Here is a 19,572-nt window from a genome sequence, read left to right as displayed (position 1 = left end):
ATTAGAACTTGCTAGCACATCGAGTTATTTTAAAACATTGATTTCTTAGGAGCCAGGGGTAATGTAAACAATGAGGTGTCTCTGTCTCAGGAAGATGGAAGCCACTGAGCATGTGGAAGGGCTGTCACCTACCACCTCAGCACTGGAGACACTGAGGCAGGAGGACTGTGAGTTCCAGGATAGGCTCTAGAGTGAGAAGCTCTCTCAAAAGTAAATAAACTAATGGGGGTTTACAAAATAAGCAAAATACATGAACAGCAACTTCATATAGAGAAACAAAGTCCGACTCCAAAGCAAATTCTCAGGAACATTTAGCAATTTAAAGTATAATTAAAAATAATGAAGCTGGAACACTTTGATAAGTAACATCCCCAAAGTATTTTTGGAGTTTGGTAGGACCTGGAAGTACACAACACCTTACTGAAAACGGGAAGCACCGGCTCGCTCCTGACCGCCTAGTCCATGTGATGATTTGTTTTTTAGTCTGTCCTAAACTGTCAGGTTGGTTAGTAGTAGCAGGACCTCAATGACAGATGTGCATATGTCTTTGAAAGGCAGTTTTATAAACACAGTAGTTTCCCCTTTATCCATGGTTTTGCTTTCTCTGCTTATAGCTACAGTGGATCTGAAAGTATTAAAGGAAACATTGAAGAAAGCAGCAATCTGGAGAGAGGCGGCTCAGCAGTTAAGAGGGTAAGAGCTTCTCCGGAGGGCGAGCTCTGCTTCCAGCTCCCACACGAAGCCATTCACAACCACCTGGACCACCGGTTCCAGAGAGGCTCAGCACCTCTGTCCTCTGCAAGCACCACCAACACACACACAGACACCCAAACACAGATCACACATATACAAACACATACACACAGAGATTCACACACACAGATACACACACACACACACACACACACACACACACACACACACGGAAACCTACACACAGACACCCACACTCATATGAAGACACACAGACATATATGCACACAGAGAGACAGACATGCACACACAGATCACAGATGTAAACATTTGCACACATACAGAGATACCCACACACAGACACCCACATCCACATGAAGATACACAGACACACAGACACACACAGAGCGAGATAGACAAACATAGACACACAGAACGCACACACATACAAACACATACACACAGAAATTTTTACACATGGAGACTTACACAGAGATACACACACACACCGAAACCCACACACAGATACCCACACCCACTTGAAGATACACAGAGACCTAGACACATACACACACACACAGAGACATGCACTCACAGATCACACATGTATACATTCATATACAAACACATACACAGAGATATCCACACACAAACACCCATATACAGATACACACAGGCAAACATGCACACACAGATCATACATGTACAAACACACACACACACACACACACACACAGATTTCCACACACAGTGATTTCCACACACAGAGACTTACACACAGATACACACACACACACACACACACACACAGAAACCTACACACAGACACCCACAGCCACATGAAGACACACAGACACATAGACATACACACAGACATGCACACACAGATCACACATGTATACATTTACATATACACACATACACACAGAAATACATGCACACACACACAGAGAGAAACATGCACACACAGATCACACATGTATACATTTACATATACACACATACACACAGAGATACATGCACACACACACACACAGACAGACATGCACACACAGATCACACATGTATACATTTACATATACACACATACACATGGAGATACATGCACACACACAAAGACAAACATGCACACAGATCACACATGTATAGATGCTCTCACACAGACACACACAATTAAAATAAGACTCTTTTCTGCCCCACTTTATTTTCATACCCTCCAGGGTCTGACAGTTAACTTCTCTTGTACAGCAAATATTGTTGAGCTCTACAGCAAGGTAAGAATCACTCTGCCGTTCTGGAAGCTTCCCTATGCCTGTTCTCAGAGTTATGTTCAACTCTACAACCTTGAACTGTCAAACTTAGCGGTGATGTTAAGGAAGGGGAGCAAAGAGGCATTATTTTAAAGATTTTTGAATAATAAGAAACGAATTTGGAAGGAAAGGTTATGAAATCATACTTCCGCACTTGAGAGCACTCATCCGTGACTCCTCTTGGTGGCCTGCTCGCCGCATCTGCTTGGAAACTCAGTTTAGAGAGGTCTGTTCCGTGTGCCTTGGCTCCGTGTCTTGCACGTGTCCGGGAAGAGAAGGGCTGGGCTGTGTTCTGTCCACCTGAGGCCCCGGAAGCAGCTGGCAGGAGGCAGGTGTTAACTGTCATCAACACGCTGATCCTTCTGTTCTCTTACCGCTGGAAGGAAGAAGCCCCCCACCCCCGCTGAACTCACCTCTCAGTTGGCAGCATTCTGTAGCTTTAAAAAACTGGAGCTCTGTGATGGTTTGTACATGCTTGGCCCAGGGAGTGGCACTGTTAGGAGGTGTGTAGGTGTGTCCCTGTGGGTGTGGGCTATAAGACCCTCACCCTAGCTTCCTGAAATTCAGTCTTCCACTAGCAGCCTTCAGATGAAGATGTAGAACTCTCAGCTTCTCCTACACCAGGCCTGCCTGGATCTGCCTTGATGATACTGGACTAAACTTCTGAACCTGTAAGCCAGCCCAAATTCAATGGTGTCTTTTGTAAGACTTGTCTCGGTCATGGTGCCTGTTGACAGCAATAAAACCCTAAGACAGTCTCTATGCACCTCCTGTCCCTGGAGAAAAGTGCCCCATCCTCCTGCCCAAGGGTTTCCTTATGAAGCTGCCTACACAAAATTATCACAAGAAACATAGCTCACCTCTTGTTGTTCTATGAACTTTATTATTCAAGATTTTTCCACCCCTCCTGACCTTCTTCCCTGTAGTGTCTGGGCCTAGAAAGTGTTTTGCCCCATCCCTTTTCAAGGATTAAGCTGTACTCCTCAGACTCCACACTCTGCTCAAATCATGGGGCTTGGATTTAACTAAGAGTTACCACAGACACCACTATCAGGTTCCTCCCTTGCCACCAAATACTAATGAGCTATTGTTTGATGGCTTGTTTGAACTGAGGTTAGCTCCCAACTCACACTCCAGAAATTCATAGAGTACCTCCCGAAGTGATTCTAGCCAGCATGGCAAACATGGCTCTGGCAGGCTTTGCCCTTCTTCCTCATTCCCTCCACCTTGTTAAAAAAAAAAAATAACTAAGCAAAGAAAGAAACAAAACGGTTAGATTGCATTCCTAAAGCTAGCCACCGAGGTCCAGTCTCTTATTTGGCCAATCCCTCCTCCTGAGGCTGACTACAAAGGCCCTCTTTGGCTCACCTAATTAACATGCCCAATTAAAATTAAACACTATGAGGACACCTAACGTGGAGCTTCCATTTTGCGTTTATAAATTGACTTTTACCCATTTGCCAAATCTGTCTCCTCTCTATCCATAGGCAGTCTTCCTGACACCAGAATGACACACATACCTTCCCCCTCTCCTTGTTCCTTTCAGTTCATGTTCTCCCTCTTCCTCTGTCTCCTGTCTTTGTCTCTTATTCCCTGCCCTCTGTCCCTCTGGGGCAAATAAATCTCCTTTGTATTGAAACCTTGGTCACCTACCTTAGGTTATTCTCTTACATTTTAAAAACAACTGGAAGGAGGCCTTGTGGTATCAGCACACAGAGACTGATCTCTGTGAGGGGGAAGCCAGCCCAGTGTAAGTAGCATGTTCCAGGCCAGCCAGGGCTACACAGTGAAACTTTGTATCAAAATCAACAAAACAAAACATAACGAAGAAATAGGGAAGGGAGGAGTGAAGGAGGGAGGGAGGAAAAGAGGGAGGGAAGAAAAGAGAAAGGAAGGAAATGTAGACAAGACCTAGAATTCAAACCTAGAAAACACACACCTGAGATATTATCTGACTTGATATCATAATATCCCTATAGAGTAAAGGAACTCATCCTGGCATTCCAATTTTAAAGACAAAACAAAACAGGAATAAGGACAAGTTCTTAGTGTCTACATTTTTTCAAACAAGAACTCATAAATAGCAACACAGACCCTTTTAGTTCTAAGAAGAGCGGTTGTTTGTTTCTTTGTTTAAGCACCAGTGAACTAATACGCCAATCACGTTCCTGGTCCTGTTGACATTAACCTCAGTGTGCATAAGCATGTGCCCACAGACCTGTAGCTCCCTTCCTGCAGAGCCACCCCTGCCCATCAACCAGAAACGCCGCCAATCATTTGTCAGTTCCTCTGTCAGCTCACCAATTATGACATATTCCCTATTTGAGGCACTAGGAATCTGAAGTTCCATAAAACACGCTTTCTGCTCTCCAGGGATGCTTAGACTATCAAAGAGATGAGAAAATGCAACCTAGACTGCATAGTGGCAGACAGAAGAGGCAAGCCCCAGGCCAATTGGCAGGAGGCGGGACTCGGAGACCTCTTTCTTGTCCTTCTCCGGTTTGTTTTCTCATGGCATGCATAGCACCATGCAGCTTCTGAGTTTAAATACTAGGTCCCTATTCAGCACACAGATGGAACTGTATAGCTACAGATTTATCTGTGAGATTGCTTCCTTACAGATTTGTGTTTGAGACATGATGTCTGGGGAGAGAATGCAAATGACAATTCCACCAAGACTTAGATTTGTTTTATTTTTAAAACTGTGTGTACATTTGTGAGTCTGGAAGTGGGTTTGTGCAATAAGGTCAGTTGCCCACAGAGGCTAGAAGTAGTTCAGATTCCCTGTAGCTAGACTTATAGGTGGTTGTGAGCCACCACACCTAGGTATGAGATCCTCTGCAAGAACTGTGTCATATACTTCCTTAACTGCTGACCCATCTCTCCAGTCCCTTAAGAAACTTTCAGAAAAGACTTCAACACATCACAAAAATAGACCAAAAAAATTAGCTGATTTCTAATCAACAAACAAACATAAGTTCTGTGTTATCGGTAGATTCTGGCCAAAATTCAATTGCTGTGTTTAACATCGAGCATGTATCACTGTTCTAAATGTGTGTGCTCTTAGTCTAAACTCGGGGAAATTGAGAAGTCACAAAATCAACATTTACCTTAGAACAACATATTGTGGGTCCATAGACAGCTCAGTTATTAAGAGTGTTCACTGCCCAGGCATGGGGTCCCTGGCACTATCTAGGCCTGCTCTTGTGCCTGCCTGTGACCCCAGCACTGAGGAGAGCACAGACAGTGTGGCCAAAACTCTTACAGCCTGGCTGGATAAACACAAGCTCTGGGTTCAGAGAGAAACGTCTCAATGGCAGAAAATAGAGGACAGAGGAGGACACCTGGGGCTCTGTCTTCCTCTTGTCTATATAGTTGTGCATGCCTGCACACACAGATACCTGAGCACATATGACGGTCACACGTATGTGCTACTTTAAATAGTTCACCTTCATGCTTACAGAACTTCCTTGCAGGATAAAATGTTTCAAACTTGGGAGAAACTGTTATACAATCAATCAATAAATGCATGTTTTAAAATATAACACTTCAATGTCTGGAGAGATAGTTGGGTGGTTAAGTGCTCTTACAGAGGATCCGAGTTCAGTTTCCAGCACTCACATTGGTGCTGGTCACACTTGCGGCTTCAGAGGAGGAGACACAGAGGCCCTCTTCTGGCCTCTGTTGGCAATTGCACTCATATGTTAAGAAATACATTTTCTATGGATTATTTGGCATTTCCACCAAGAAGTAATACATAAGTGCAGGTTAACAGGAGGTGGGTGTTGTTTCTCCCTCATCCTTTTCCCTCAGGCTTCTCAACGACAGTGGCTTGCCTTGCTATCAAGATCTCAGAACAGGTACACACTCCTACCCAACTCATCTTGACTCTGTCACCTTTCATTGCACGCTCTGGAAATGAGGGGCTAAGTGAATTTGGTCAGTTTCAGGGACTTCCTGAAGCTATCTGAGTGTTTACCTTCCTACTTACAGTGTCCTTGCAGTAAAGAATGTTTCAGTCTTGGGGGAAACTTACCCAACATTGTGTTAGGAAGAGAAGGGAGAGAGAAGAGGAGAGGGAGAGGAGAGGAGAGGAGAAGAGAGGAGAGGAGAGAAGAGAAGAGAAAAAGAAAGAAAGAAAGAGGGAGGGAAGGTGGAGGGGAAGTCTATGAAGGTTCAAGGTGAAATTTCTGGGGGCATAAAAGGAAGGGAGGAAGGAAGATTCTGATTGGATGTGCTCAAGGTGCATTACATAACAGTATAGACTTGTCATAGAAAAATTAAAAGTATTCTTTTAAAAAGAAGAACCTAATGAAAATGTTCAAGGAAAGGGCAGCATTTAAACTGTACTTTAGAAATCAAAGGCCATGTGCACTTTATAAGAATAAAGAACACTTGTTTAGAATTTATAAATATTTTGATTGGATGGGAAATGCCAGTTATCAACAGTGTAATCAGACAATTATTTAAAAAAATGAAAACTTCAGAATGACAAGAGTTCAAAGCAGAACATACAGTCTTTGTCGTTTTGATGAGTTTGTGAAACTGTCCGGCTTCCGGTGATGAAGTCCATGGCTCTTTTTTCCCCAAACTTTGAAGACCAGCATTGGTTAAATTTCCCACTGTGGTGGACCCAGGTCCTTACTCTGAGCTCAAGCCAGAATGAGCTTCAAAGAAATAACCCACTGTATTTAGAGAAGTTTGTTTATTGCCAGATAATGATGGTCTACTAACAATAGCTACTCAATGAGAGATCAATCAAGTTCTTATGATACAGGAGATTGTACACTGCCACAAGAGATTATACTGTGATTCTTCATCCTCTGTGAGGACTGTCCATCAAGAGGTTACGGTTGGAATAGTGATGATCTATATCATCCAATGGAGTTTACTACAGAAGGTATGAGAAGAATGTTACCTGGGCCAATGTTCCACAGGCAGAGTCCCACTCTTTCCGAGTGGAAGCAACCACCGTGGTAATAACTGTGACAGATAAGGTGGAGGACAAAACCCATCTTTACTCAAGATGTCACAATTACACAGTTTCCTTGGCATAGAAGAACAAGGAGCCTCCCTTCGCATAAACCCTACAGCCATGCAAGCCAAAGAGCAGCAAATGTGGTAACAGTGGAGGGAGACAGTCTTATAAAAATCCTAGAAATCCATAAAACTTTGGACCAAAATACCAAATTAAAAAATATATAGAAGTGATTTCATCCTAACTACCTAAAGGATTCATAGAGGAGGAAGTTGTGTGAACTTTTAAAACTCCCTCTAGGTTGCTCTTCATAGCTTTTATATTTCTCATAAGGAGAAAAAGTCAAGCAGAGTTAATTTTATAGTAGAACTATTTCAGCAAGAATGCTGACTTGAATTAAATGTAAGTTTCAAATAAATGGATCTCTAAAGCTTTAGAGACAGAAAGAGATGGGGAGAGACAGAGAGATGGGAAGAGACAGAGAGACAGAGAGAGATGGGAAGAGACAGGGATACAGCACTGACTGTGGCTCAGACCCTACAGTAGATCACAGCACTGACTGTGGCTCAGACCCTACAGTAGATCACAGCACTGACTGTGGCTCAGACCCTATAGTAGATCACAGCACTGACTGTGGCTCAGACCATAGAGTAGATCACGGCACTGACTGTGGCTCAGACCCTACAGTAGATCACAGCACTGACTGTGGCTCAGACCCTACAGTAGATCACAGCACTGACTGTGGCTCAGACCCTACAGTAGTGACTGTGACCATGGCACTGACTGAGACACAAGAATGAAAATAATTTCAGGTATTTCAGGAAGCCTCCGTGGCTTCCTTACCATGGAAGGTTCAGACCCTATATGTTATCTCCAACTTGTTAATGATCTGTGGCTTGGGGGGACAGTTTCTTTTATTTTTCATTCACACACATTACAGCTTTCACAGTGTGTGGATATATGTGTATATGTGTATGTGTGTATGTGTGTATGTATGTATAGAGGAAATTACATGAGGTCATCAGATAATTTTATTAATTTAAGAACCAAGGTGTAGACTGAAACATTATGGAATCAAAAGTATCAATAGATTATAACTTCATCTGGCCTCCCTCTGGACAGGGAATTTCCAGAGTACAAGGACCACCCATGTGTTACTCTTCTATCTGGACCACCTGGCACCTTGTAGGCTCTCACACAAAGTCAGTTAACTGAACCCAAATATAAATATGTGTACAGCTTGCCCTCACTCTGAGGAACCATCAACGGCTCTCTCTGGACTCCCCATCCAACTGACGTTTAGAGATAAAATGCAGATAGTGATTTACTTTTCCAATCCTGGTGCTCTCAGAACAGAGCCGCGAATTACTGTGTGTAAGAAAAAGCATTAGACCTTAAAGAGGCCCATGGAAAATTGGTGCAGAACTCCAGATTGGCTAAATCAGGTTTGTTATTTTATCCATTAAATAGTCTAAGCAGATTAATTGGAACCAGACATGTGAAGATTCATGGGATTTGCATTTTACTAACATTGGTTATTTTACAAAAAAAAAAAAATCTGTAAGTTACATTTCAACACATTCAAACTAACTGCTTAATGGAAATTGAGATCTTGATTAATAATTTTTTAAAAGTACACATAGGCAGGGATGTTATAAGACTTCTTTCCTTTTATAACCAAATCCTTCTCACAGTAACAATGCACTCAACTTCATATGTGTTGTATAAATGCCAGCCACCTACATTATCATAGCTACGTTGTACATTAGAAATTATGTACATCAAGGCAAAAAGTATTTTCATGAGTAAACAAACTGGGCGAGAGTAGGTGTTTTGTGGACACCTTTAAGTCACAGCAGTCTGTTGTCCAGGTAACAAGGGAGCCAAGCAACCAAGCAACCTCTCAGCAGATGTCCATCAAGGAAATGCTTCTGTCAGGAGAACCCTGATCTTCGTTCACCCGGGTCAAACGCTTTCTCATTTGGTTCTCAGAGCTGCTGTCTGCACCATAACTGAGACGCTATCAGAAATGATCATTTTAAAGCTTTACCCCGGTGTATGCAGACCTGCTAACGCACACAACTGCTGCCTTCTAGGAAGGCTATTTGAAGGCATGTTCCCTGTACCCACACTCTCCATTACTGCCTTGCAATTACTCCACGACCAGACACAAGACTCAGCCATCAAACAATACATGTTTCTGAATTGGTTTTTAAAAGTCACATTAGGTCTTCGTTGAAGTGCTCAAACCTTTGTGACCTCAAGATAAAAAATAAATACCTGGTTAGATAAGATCAATAGCCTCCACATTCCGTTCAAAATAAATTTAATATAATCATATTACAGAGCCATTGGGCTTTTATTATTTAGTGAACCAGTTATTACAGCCTTGGAACAACGTCAAAAGAATAAAACTCCTAAGTTTAATGCCTATAATGAAGAAGTACATAAATCGTCACAAATATAGACTAGCTCCCAACAGGTCCAAATAGTCTGTCCCCTAATATCCTGCCCCCGCCCTCGCATGTGTGCTCTGTTTAGTTGGGTTATGGTTTTGTCTTAATTTTATTGCTTTGTTTCCAAATCTCTGTCTCTCCAGCATCGTTACTACTGTAGTGCTTTGGTGCTGTCCCTCCATTGTAACACTTAACACAACTGCTGTTGACCAGGGAAATGTGTTTCTGATGCCTGTCAGCAAGTATAAAAGCATAATTTCATTAAAGTCTATTTTATATGCTCTGGACCGAGCGAATAGTATAAAATGGAGTTTGGCTAAAGTTCAACCGGGCATCAAATAGCACTGGCAAGAATGTTTTTAAACAGATGGTGCAAAATCTTGCTAACAGGATAGTGTGTGCTCGACACAGGAAAGCGATCAGGAACAGATGTGTTCCAAATGACCACCGTACCAAGCAGAAACAATGAACAGAGATATGCATTAGAAACGATGCCCTCACCAGCCAGGGAAAAAACAAGCAGTGAGCAAAGCATGTCCTTGTCAAACGCCAAGCGCTACTGAAATCTTTTTGCAGATTTAAAGGTGGCATGCAAATATCTTCCCTGTGGCCTCTGCTCATACATTAGCGCTACATTTCTATCAAGGTGGCCAAAGTTAAGAACATGATTTTTAAATCTATTAAAAAGATAATCCAATGAAGGAAAGTAACTTCTTGATTTAGCTTAAGAAATTCAGCACCCTAAGGACCCTGTCCATCTTTGGCACGAAACATGTTCTCATTAGCCTAGAAGAACACTCATGCCACACCCCCTTTAGGGCTGTACACGCGTGTCTAATCATGTTACAAGCATTCGCCTCAGCATTGAATGGCTTTATTTAAAAAGTACCAAAGGCCAAGCAGCTGTGATTGGCAAGAGGGCTAAGGCCAAATAGGCAATCCCCAGGGAAACCCTCCTCGGAGCCTGAGATTGAGCCATTCCAGGATAGCCAGGCCACATCCTTAGAGAGCATTATTCCTCCTGAGCCACCTAGGATAGAGTTGGAAGATAGGAGAACTTTGCGGGTGCCTGAAATTTAAGGCCCCCACCCCTTCCCCTACTCCCCAGAGGCTTGTCCTAATCCAGCCTTGCTACAGTGTCCTGTCCCAGGCAGTCCCCTGGAGCCTTGTTCCACTTTTCAAAGCTTTCTGTACCCTTCTGGGGCTTTTGAAAGCCAGAGCAAGAAGTACCCTGTGTATTCACAAGCTTGGGGTTGAGGGTAACCAAGGATTGGTTCCTGGGGTGTCCTACTGGAGGGCGCTGACTTTCTCATAGAGAAAAGTTTTAAGGCGCTCTAGATGCTGAATCCGATTTCAAACCAGGAACATTTTTGGGGAAATCCAGCCCTGAGCCCTGGACTCGCCCACCGCCAAGGGTGAACGGGCTGGACAGCAGCCTGCGTTCCAGGACCAACCTAGCAGGATCCCTACTCTGTCCCTTCGCAGTGACTAGGAGTGGTGTAATGACCAGACACAGCAGTCTTCCTGGACATCCCGAGTTTTGGCATGCTTGCAGCATACCTAAATCAGCTTCCCTGCTGGGTCAAAGGCCAAGGGGATTCAGTCCACTGCCTGGATGCTCTGGGGCTTGGTGACCTAGGGCAATCCAAAGGAGGCTGCCTACAGAGGGGGCAACAACCAGGAAGGGCCTGGAGGGGAGGTGGCCTGCTAGTCCGGGATGTGTGAGTTACCAAGGACACAACAGTATTTATGACGCCCGTCTATGAGGAAGTGCGCGTCCGGCAGGCCATCTACCATATCTCTTGCCAGTCTGATGCCAGGACAGGCTCCTTTGCACAAAGCATAAGTCTTGAAATTGAGGCTCAGGACCCTCCAACCTCTCCGCTTTCACCACCAAAACCAAATGATAATCTTCACTTCTACTATTCCAAGGGGGCTGGGGAAGCCAGTTCCCGGGTAACACAATGATTGAGACCTTGTCCTGTGTTTATGCCCAGCTTCTGTGAGGCGACTCTCAGAGCTTTTGGGTTCTGGTCTGTAAAGTGGGTGTCGCAGAGGCTGGGAGCAGGTGACACATTAGACAAAGCTGTGTGGCGCTCACTCAACAGCTGCTTATAATGGTGCCCAGGCACCTCAAGAAAGTGGTTGAAGAAAGCAATTACCATGCATTCAGAAGCAAAGACAAGGGAGTTTTCCCTGAACTTACCCTCCATCCTGACTGCCATAAAAACAGACTTTCATAGCTCGACTCAACCTCACGCCAACTCAAGATCGAACTCAGGATTCTGCACGCACTAGCCAAACCTTCTAATACTGAGTGGCACGCACCATCAGCCTCTGATTCAGATTTCATTAAAAGAAGTTTCTTCCACCCCATTGCAGCTTTAAAACTGCTGGTGCAAGGTGAAAATATTCCAAAGAGAAAGAAGTGGAAGAATCATTGAAAAGTTTACTATATGCTGTATTAAAGGTACGTGTCTACTCTTAAATATTCAGAAGAAACCACTGCCTACTGACTCTAAGGCACATATATGCCACAGCTAGCCTATGTCAAAGAACAGCTCACAGGAGTTGCATCTCCTTTCTATGCATAGGTTTCCAGAGGTGAGACTTGAGTGTCTTTACCCACTGATGTCCAGAGTTACGCACACTTTGGGGGATTAGAGTGAGTGTACTGGAGTCCCTTCTGAAAAGAGTCTGGTTGAAATTCATGGGATTGACTGCTCTATAAAAGTTGGGGTTTTGCCACATTTACAGAATTCCCATAGCAGCTCCTGAGTTTGCAGGTGTTACTGGTACATTCGAGAGACTCGTGAACAGGATGAAGCCTTCTTACCACTCAGCCCCAGAGGTGGGTGACTTAATCATGATCAGAGCTGATGGTACCCTCATCATAGGATGAGAGGCTTTTCCAGTCCTTTTCAAGAATTGGAATCCCAGACATCAGGCTTCCTGGGGGGTCCTGGACAAATGTACAGTCAGGGTGGAGGTGAGCTGAGCTTGGGTTAGACCTTACACAACAGCAACAACACCTGGCTTGCCATGACTTCAGCTCCAAACTTCACTACTACTCGGGACCACATTCTTTTCCTGGAGCAAAACCTGTGTCAGCATCTGATAATATGTACAGGAGTTCTGTGTGTGCAGAGACCAAAGAAGCTTATATGTCCCTGAACACACATATTCTCTATCCAAGATGTTCCTGAAATGAAACACTGTAGCAGCCCCAGGTGTCCCTGCAATGATACATTGTAGTATCCTCAGGTGTCCCTACAATGATACATTGTAGTAGCCCCAGGAGTTCCTACAATGATACACTGCCTATCCCCAAGTGTTTCTACAATGATTATACTGTAGTATCTCTGGGTATCCCAACAATGATACACTGTAGTAGCCCCAGGTGTCCCTACAATGATATACTATAATAGTCCCAGGTGTCCCTTAATGATTCACTGTAATATGTCCAGGTTCAGAAGGTACTCTTCCTGTGGCTTGTCAGGAATACAAGGCAGGTGTTCAGCTCCATTACACACACTAAACTCTGAAGAGTTCACTCATGATAAATAAAGAGTAAAACCCAAGTTCCCTCAATTATTTGGTCAAATTGTCTACTCCCTTCCTTGCCTAAGCTCTTCCAGGGAGGAAGAGAAAGAGGGGAAGAGGGAGGGGGAGGAGGGAGGAGGAGAAGGGGAAATCAACTGTAGTTCCTGGACTAGAAGGTGCCAGAACAACAGAGAATATGTTGGAAGGAAACAGGCAGAGAAGGGAGTAAGCCTCCTGTTGGCCAAAACTTTTACTGTCCAGCACCAGGCACTAAACGAGGCTAAGTCAGGAGACCACACAACTCCTGCTCCATGGAATGTACCTGCTGGGGTCATCTTGAGTTCCTGTTAGGAGACTATTTCTGAAGACTTTCCTATAAATGGGGTGTGGTTTCGCACGGCCAGAGGCAGCCTCTGGCTCTTCATAGTTACAGTCTATAGTTACAGAGCCAGTTGTAGGCAAGCCTAAAGGGGAAGTTCCAGAGGAGGGCTTACCTTCTGCACCACAATCAGTATAAAGATTCACTTATTGTTGGATTCATCCTAGATGAATCCATTTGGTGAACATAAACACCAGCTGTGAGGGAAAGAACAAAGACTTCATTGTGGGTTTTAAGACCTGACTTCGTTTTCCCTTCTTGTGGCATTTTTATTCAGTAGCTTGTTCCATGCTATTACTGTTAGGTGTCAGTGGAAGTAGGTGAGAGCACACTTTATCACTGGAGGCCAGAACCTCTGTTTTCCTACAGGTATGGAGGCAGACAGAACTCCCAGAAGGAAAGGGATGGAGAGGGACATAACCAATTCTCCTGGACTCTAAAAGGAATTATGTCACAAACACACATACCAAAATGTGCCTTTCTGAGCTCACCCAAAAGGGCCATATGGCTGAAAAATTAAAAATACAGCTTCCACATTGTGTGTCTAGATTTGACCGTGTAGCATTGTGGAACAAGTTAAAATGGGACTGTGCTTCTGAGCACTGGTGGGGCAGGTGATCGCATACCTACCACATCTATGTTCATGCTCATGGAACTCAGATGCTAGCGCTCATTCACAGAAACCCAGGTGCCTGCTTTTCAAATGCATAAGATCAGCCTCACAATAAACCTGGGAGAAAAGAGAAGTTTGGGGAAGCTGAAACACAGAGGGGAGAAGTGGAGCTAAAGCCCCGGTAGAAGGAGCTCCAGGCTGATTGTTCTCTCCTGGAGTCTCAGAAGGTCCTGGAGCCACACACCACCCTCAAACAATGGATCTATCTGGAGCCATAACAGGGCCAAATGCATCACACCAGACAATCAAGAACTTGGCCTGTTCCTACCTCTTGGCATGAGGTTTTGGTGATGCTTCTACTTCCTGGCCTCTCTAGGAAGGTGTGGGAGAATAGGCAGAGAAGGTGAGAATTGCATCCACCTTGGACCTACTGTGTTACTTACGTTCATAACAACTTCTTACCGGTACCCTTAGATGAAGACCCTGTAGATGATAAAACTGAGGTCTTAAAGTAAATTTCTCAATACTGGACTATAAGTTGACTACCTTCAAACCTCAAATGAACAGACAGCACATCACCTAGGTCTTTAACACCCCCTACCCCAACCCCTACCCCAAGGAAAGCAAGAAGGGAGAGAGGAGAAAGGAAGAGGTAAGGGACTGGAGGGAAATATTGCCTTGGTTATAAGAGCCAAGTCTCCTGTACTTGAAATCCATATATAAAGTTCTTAACTTTAAAAAATATGGTTTTGATTTTTTTTTCTGCAGCTATTCATGGCAAACGCATCCTTTTATACAATCTGTTAAGATAAGGGATGGCAGAACCTGACAGAGGAGTGCTGTGAGGGAGAAAGACACCAAAGTTATGGATGTCCTGCTGCTCTCTCTCTCTCTCTCTCTCTCTCTCTCTCTCTCTCTCTCTCCCTCTCCCTCTCCCTCTCCCTCTCTCCCTCCTTTCCCCTCTCCCTCTCTGCACCTGACTCCAGGCTACAGAAACTCCTTTGGAGGCTGTGCTTTTGCTTTGAGACTCAGTGTGACTCTCTTGCCGCCTGGCTGAGGGTTGAGTCTAATTATGGATCTGAGAGGAATAGGCTAGCCTGGTGGGATGGGTAGGATAGCCTGGGTGGGAGGATGGGTGTGTGGGGCACCTTCAGGATTGGTCTCCACCCTCCCAGACCAAGAAGCTTGAAGATTTGCTTGAAGAGGGGATGCCTAGAACCTGTAAGAAAACTCAAAGGGGGTGGGGTGGCGACTATTGGTTGGATTTTTCTCATCCCCCATCCCCCACGCAGGGTTCTATAGAAACAACAGACAAGTTTCTGCCGTTCCTGGTTTATTGGTCACCACAAAAGGCACAAAACACCCATCTCCAAACCACAGGCTTGCTTTAGGTGAGACTGTGGGCTTGAGAAAGTCACCCTGGGCAAATGGTGTCACATACTATCATATTATCTTTTAGGGGTTGTCCAGGCCACTCCCTCCACTAATTTCAGGCTCCCGATGACAGCCCCCAAGTTCTTTTCTCAATTCATTTCTCTGTTCATTTATTAGGTAGTGGTTTTCTGGTTCTCTGCCAACAACCTTCACTCCAGCGTAGGCTCTGGTCCAGCAGAACCTGGCTCTCCCACCTAGGATCTCCAGAGTTTGTCCTCTCAAGATGTGGTGGCTTCCCTTGGGGCCAAGGAGAGCAGCCTTTGTTCTGCACACCAAGGTGCCTGAAGTGTTCTGCCCGTGAGCCCTTGAAAGAAAGTTACTCACAAACACCTCCAGGCTTTGGGCCTCATCTACCAGAAAATTGCAGATCCCAGAATTCAGGAGTTCACCTTCTTGATGAGAATAATCTCACCTCTGTTTTTCCCCCTGAGACAGGCCCCAGTTTAAATCCCAAGATGAGCAAGTACCAGGCTCTATGCCACTGGGTGAGGATTCCCAGCTTCACACTTTTAGCAACTAAACAACCTCTGGACATTCTCTTTTCTCCAGTGTTCTTTCAGACTCCAATGGACACAGGAGGTGGACAACAATCCAAAGACACCTTTCAGCAACCAAGTGTCTCACATGGAGTTTTAGGGTGATCATAACTGAATTCACATCAGGGACATTGACAGTTTCTTCTTGGGAGCCAAGGTCACACACTCCCCTAGCACAACAGATAATCCTTGAGTCAACAGTACCACGGTATAGTACTGGGAAGTGAACCTCTCCAGCCTTAGATTGGAGAAAGCGCTGCACAGCCAAGCTAGACTTTGGTCAGGCCACCTAGATACTTAGGCTTCTCCCCAGGTCCCAGCCTCATCTAGCTTACCTAGGATTTTGTGAGCCCTTGCCACAAAGGACTTCTGGAGTCCTGGAGGATGGCAGCCCCAGAGATGGCAACATTAGAAGCTGGGAGCCAGTTCCAGGATAAGTTCCTTCAAAAGTGTAGTTAGCACAAGTAGCTCAGATGCGCAGAATTCAGTATTTAAATTGGCGGGGATTTCACTACTTCAAGTAATAATTTTCTAATTCGGATCTATTGCATTTAAATATCGAGCTTCAGATATCTTTATCAATACAGCCTTTTCCCATCCCACTGACGCAGGATGTTCAGAAATGGCTCCTGCCGTGTCAGCCTGGTGTAAAACTATCAGTTTTATGCCATCGATAGGAATCACCAAGAAGGAGGAGAGCGGTTATTAGAAGACCGCAAATTTGCAGCAGCTCGCTGTCCAATTAGGCAGCTCTTCACCAAGGTGGTAGCTCTGGGTGTCAGGTAGATTTCTGTTCTCTTTCTCCAATCCTGAACCCAAGACCTGGCGCAAACGGATTCAGACCCTTTCCTGCACCCTACCCAAGTCACACTCAGTGCCTCTGAACACGCGTGCGAGCCGCACAGACCCGGATTAGACGTAGTTTTCTTTCCTATTCCATCCATTCCGTGGACCGAGCCGGGGAATCCAGGGTGTCGGCCGACCTCCTAGTGGGCCTTTCTTTCTGGTTTTCATTTGATGAGCAGTGGCATCTAGAAATTTCAGTCCAACAGGAAGGCATCAACAAGGCAAGGCCAATTTATTTTCTCACCTACAGACAAGCAAGATAAGATATATATGTATGTGTATGTATGTATGTATAATATATATATATTTTTTTACTGTGTTTCTTTCAAAATTTATCTCAATTGAAATGGTGAGCTAAAAACTCTCATTCTGTTCTTGTTTTTAAAAGAAAACTGCTTTGTAAATATTACCTCACACACTTTACATGGAAAGAACAGAAGGTGAACTTCGTTCTCTGTCTGATTCGAGGATCAGCGAACTCTAGTTTGCCTGCGGGCAAGGAGAAGCTAAACATTTTAGGCAACATTTTAGCTGTGTGCACTTGAGTCAGAAGGCCATTGGGCCCAAGACCGGGCAGTAACTTAGCCTTGACTTTCCAAGTGAAAACCTTCATTTTCCCGCTCTGCCCATCTCCAGCCCAAACCCCAAGCCAAAGCCTAAGTCGCCAGGTCAGGGAGCGCACTTACCACGGGGATCCCCGGAGCGCGCTGGACACAGGCAATTATGCTGCCGGTGAGGTCGCAGTCCCACCGGGCGCCCGGAGCAGGGCGGCCGCCAGACCAGCCCTTCAGACTCCAGTCTGATGTCCTCCTTCTCTAAGCCCGGAAGCCTCTAAAAACGAATGATTTCCTCCACTTATGCAGAGATAGGAGCTCTTAGATCAAGATTAGTATGTTGAAAACCTGATTGAGAGCCGCCTGATTAGGCGAGGGTGGGTGGAAAAGCGGCGTAGATGACAGAGCCCCCTCCCTATTTCCCCCAAACGCTCTAGAGCTTTGGGCTCTCCAGATGACCGGCACAGGGAACTTCAGAGTCACATTGCAATCCTTAACACAAAGGACTGTAAGTAATTCTCCAAGCTAGACTCTAGTTTTAATTCCTCATCCAGGGAATCTGTCCAACGCCAGGCCTGATGGAGCCAAAATTCCGCAGTCTCTCTCTCTCTCTCTCTCTCTCTCTCTCTCTCTCTCTCTCTCTCTCTCTCTCTCTCTCTCTCTCTCTCTCTCTATTTCTCACACACACATCTCTGAGCACTATATTATACATTATTTGCATTATTATGTGGATTCCTTCACTCACTCCCGATTTTCGCTTTTGACGAAAAGCAGCAGCAGCAACAACTATTTAGCTTTTCGGGCAGTTGGTCCAAACCTACACCCTTCTGTGCTTTACCAAAACACAGTCTATTCTTAAGTCTCAGGCCCCTCTTATTCCACGCCAAATTTAATGACGATCTCCTGACGGGCATCGGCCAGAGCGTGCTGATATGAACTGGATATAATGGCCGAAAAAGAGAGCAGAGACAGTGTGTGTTCAAAAGTCCCCAGCGTTTAAGGAGGAAAGGGGCAATCAAAGAAAACCCAATCTCTTAATCTGAACCCTGCCCCAGGCTCATTTCTTCCGAAGAAAGCGAGTCCAGCATGAGTTGCTGTCCGCCCCTCCTCTAGCCGCCGAGGGCTGGTCTGCGCCTTCGTTCTAATCTTCCTCTTCCACTAAAATAAGATAGAGGAGTAAGATTGCAAGTCCTTGTGTTTTGATACACACACACACACACACACACACACACACACACACACACACACACGTCTAACTAAAGTAACAAAGTATTTTTTTTTGTCCCAAGGCTTGAGAAACTGACTCAAAGTGTATTTATATCACTTAAGCTCCAAAAGTTTCTCTTTCGCTTATCTGAAAGGACAAATAAGAAATAAAAGTCACCTTTAAAAAAATAACTTCTTACAAAATGTTTCTCCTTCTATAAACGAAGTGAGTGAGACCTTATAAACAAACAAACAAATAAAACCCACACTTCCCAATCCAGATCAAAACCACCCCTTCCCCCACTCGCCCTCGTGCCCACGTCCACACTTTAACACGGGAATGCGGAGCACGCAGCGGCCCTGGACCCCCTATCCGTTGGCATATCGTTTGTCTAGGACTAAATAAAATCAAAAATCGTAACATACTTTCGTCTTTCTCGTATCCTTGATTTCAAATCTAGGCGCAAATCTAGTTGCTCGGCTGGCCCTTCATTAGCTTAACGGGAAAAGTTTACAAATGGAGGGAGAACCGTTACTGCGCATTCAGGGAGAACCAAGACCTGGGAAAGAGACCTCCGCTCGCCCTCCGCGCGCCGCTGAAGAGATGTAACCCGAATCTTTGTTTAGGTTTTGGCTGCGGAGCGAGAATTTAAAAGACAAGTCGGAGGCAAAAAGCATATTAAAAAAAAAAAAAGTCAAGTTAAGGAGGCATCCGCACCCCCCCCCCCAACATTGAACTTGAAGTAAGTTGTCTGGTGTAGATAAAGATCTTAACATGTAGAGAAGGCGGGTTTTTCACAAGGAGGTGAGGCTGTCCCTCCAGGAAAAGACTTTCCCCCACACCCCCTCCTCTCTGCGAGGTTCCACCCTCTGGAAAACACAACTTTCCCTCTTTTCCTGGAGGGACAGGCCTCAGTGTGGCTGAGAGAGGAACCTTAAGAACAGTGGGGTCAGAGTGTGGTACGGCCCCGCTGTGTCCTCTTTGGACCGAGACGCACCGGTGGCATCGCTGTCCTGCCTGTTA

Source organism: Micromys minutus, assembly GCF_963924665.1.
Source record: "Micromys minutus genome assembly, chromosome: 4".
Classification (NCBI taxonomy): Eukaryota; Metazoa; Chordata; class Mammalia; order Rodentia; family Muridae; genus Micromys; species Micromys minutus.
The sequence above is the reverse complement of the archived record's forward strand: the minus strand, read 5'-3'. Positions refer to the sequence as shown.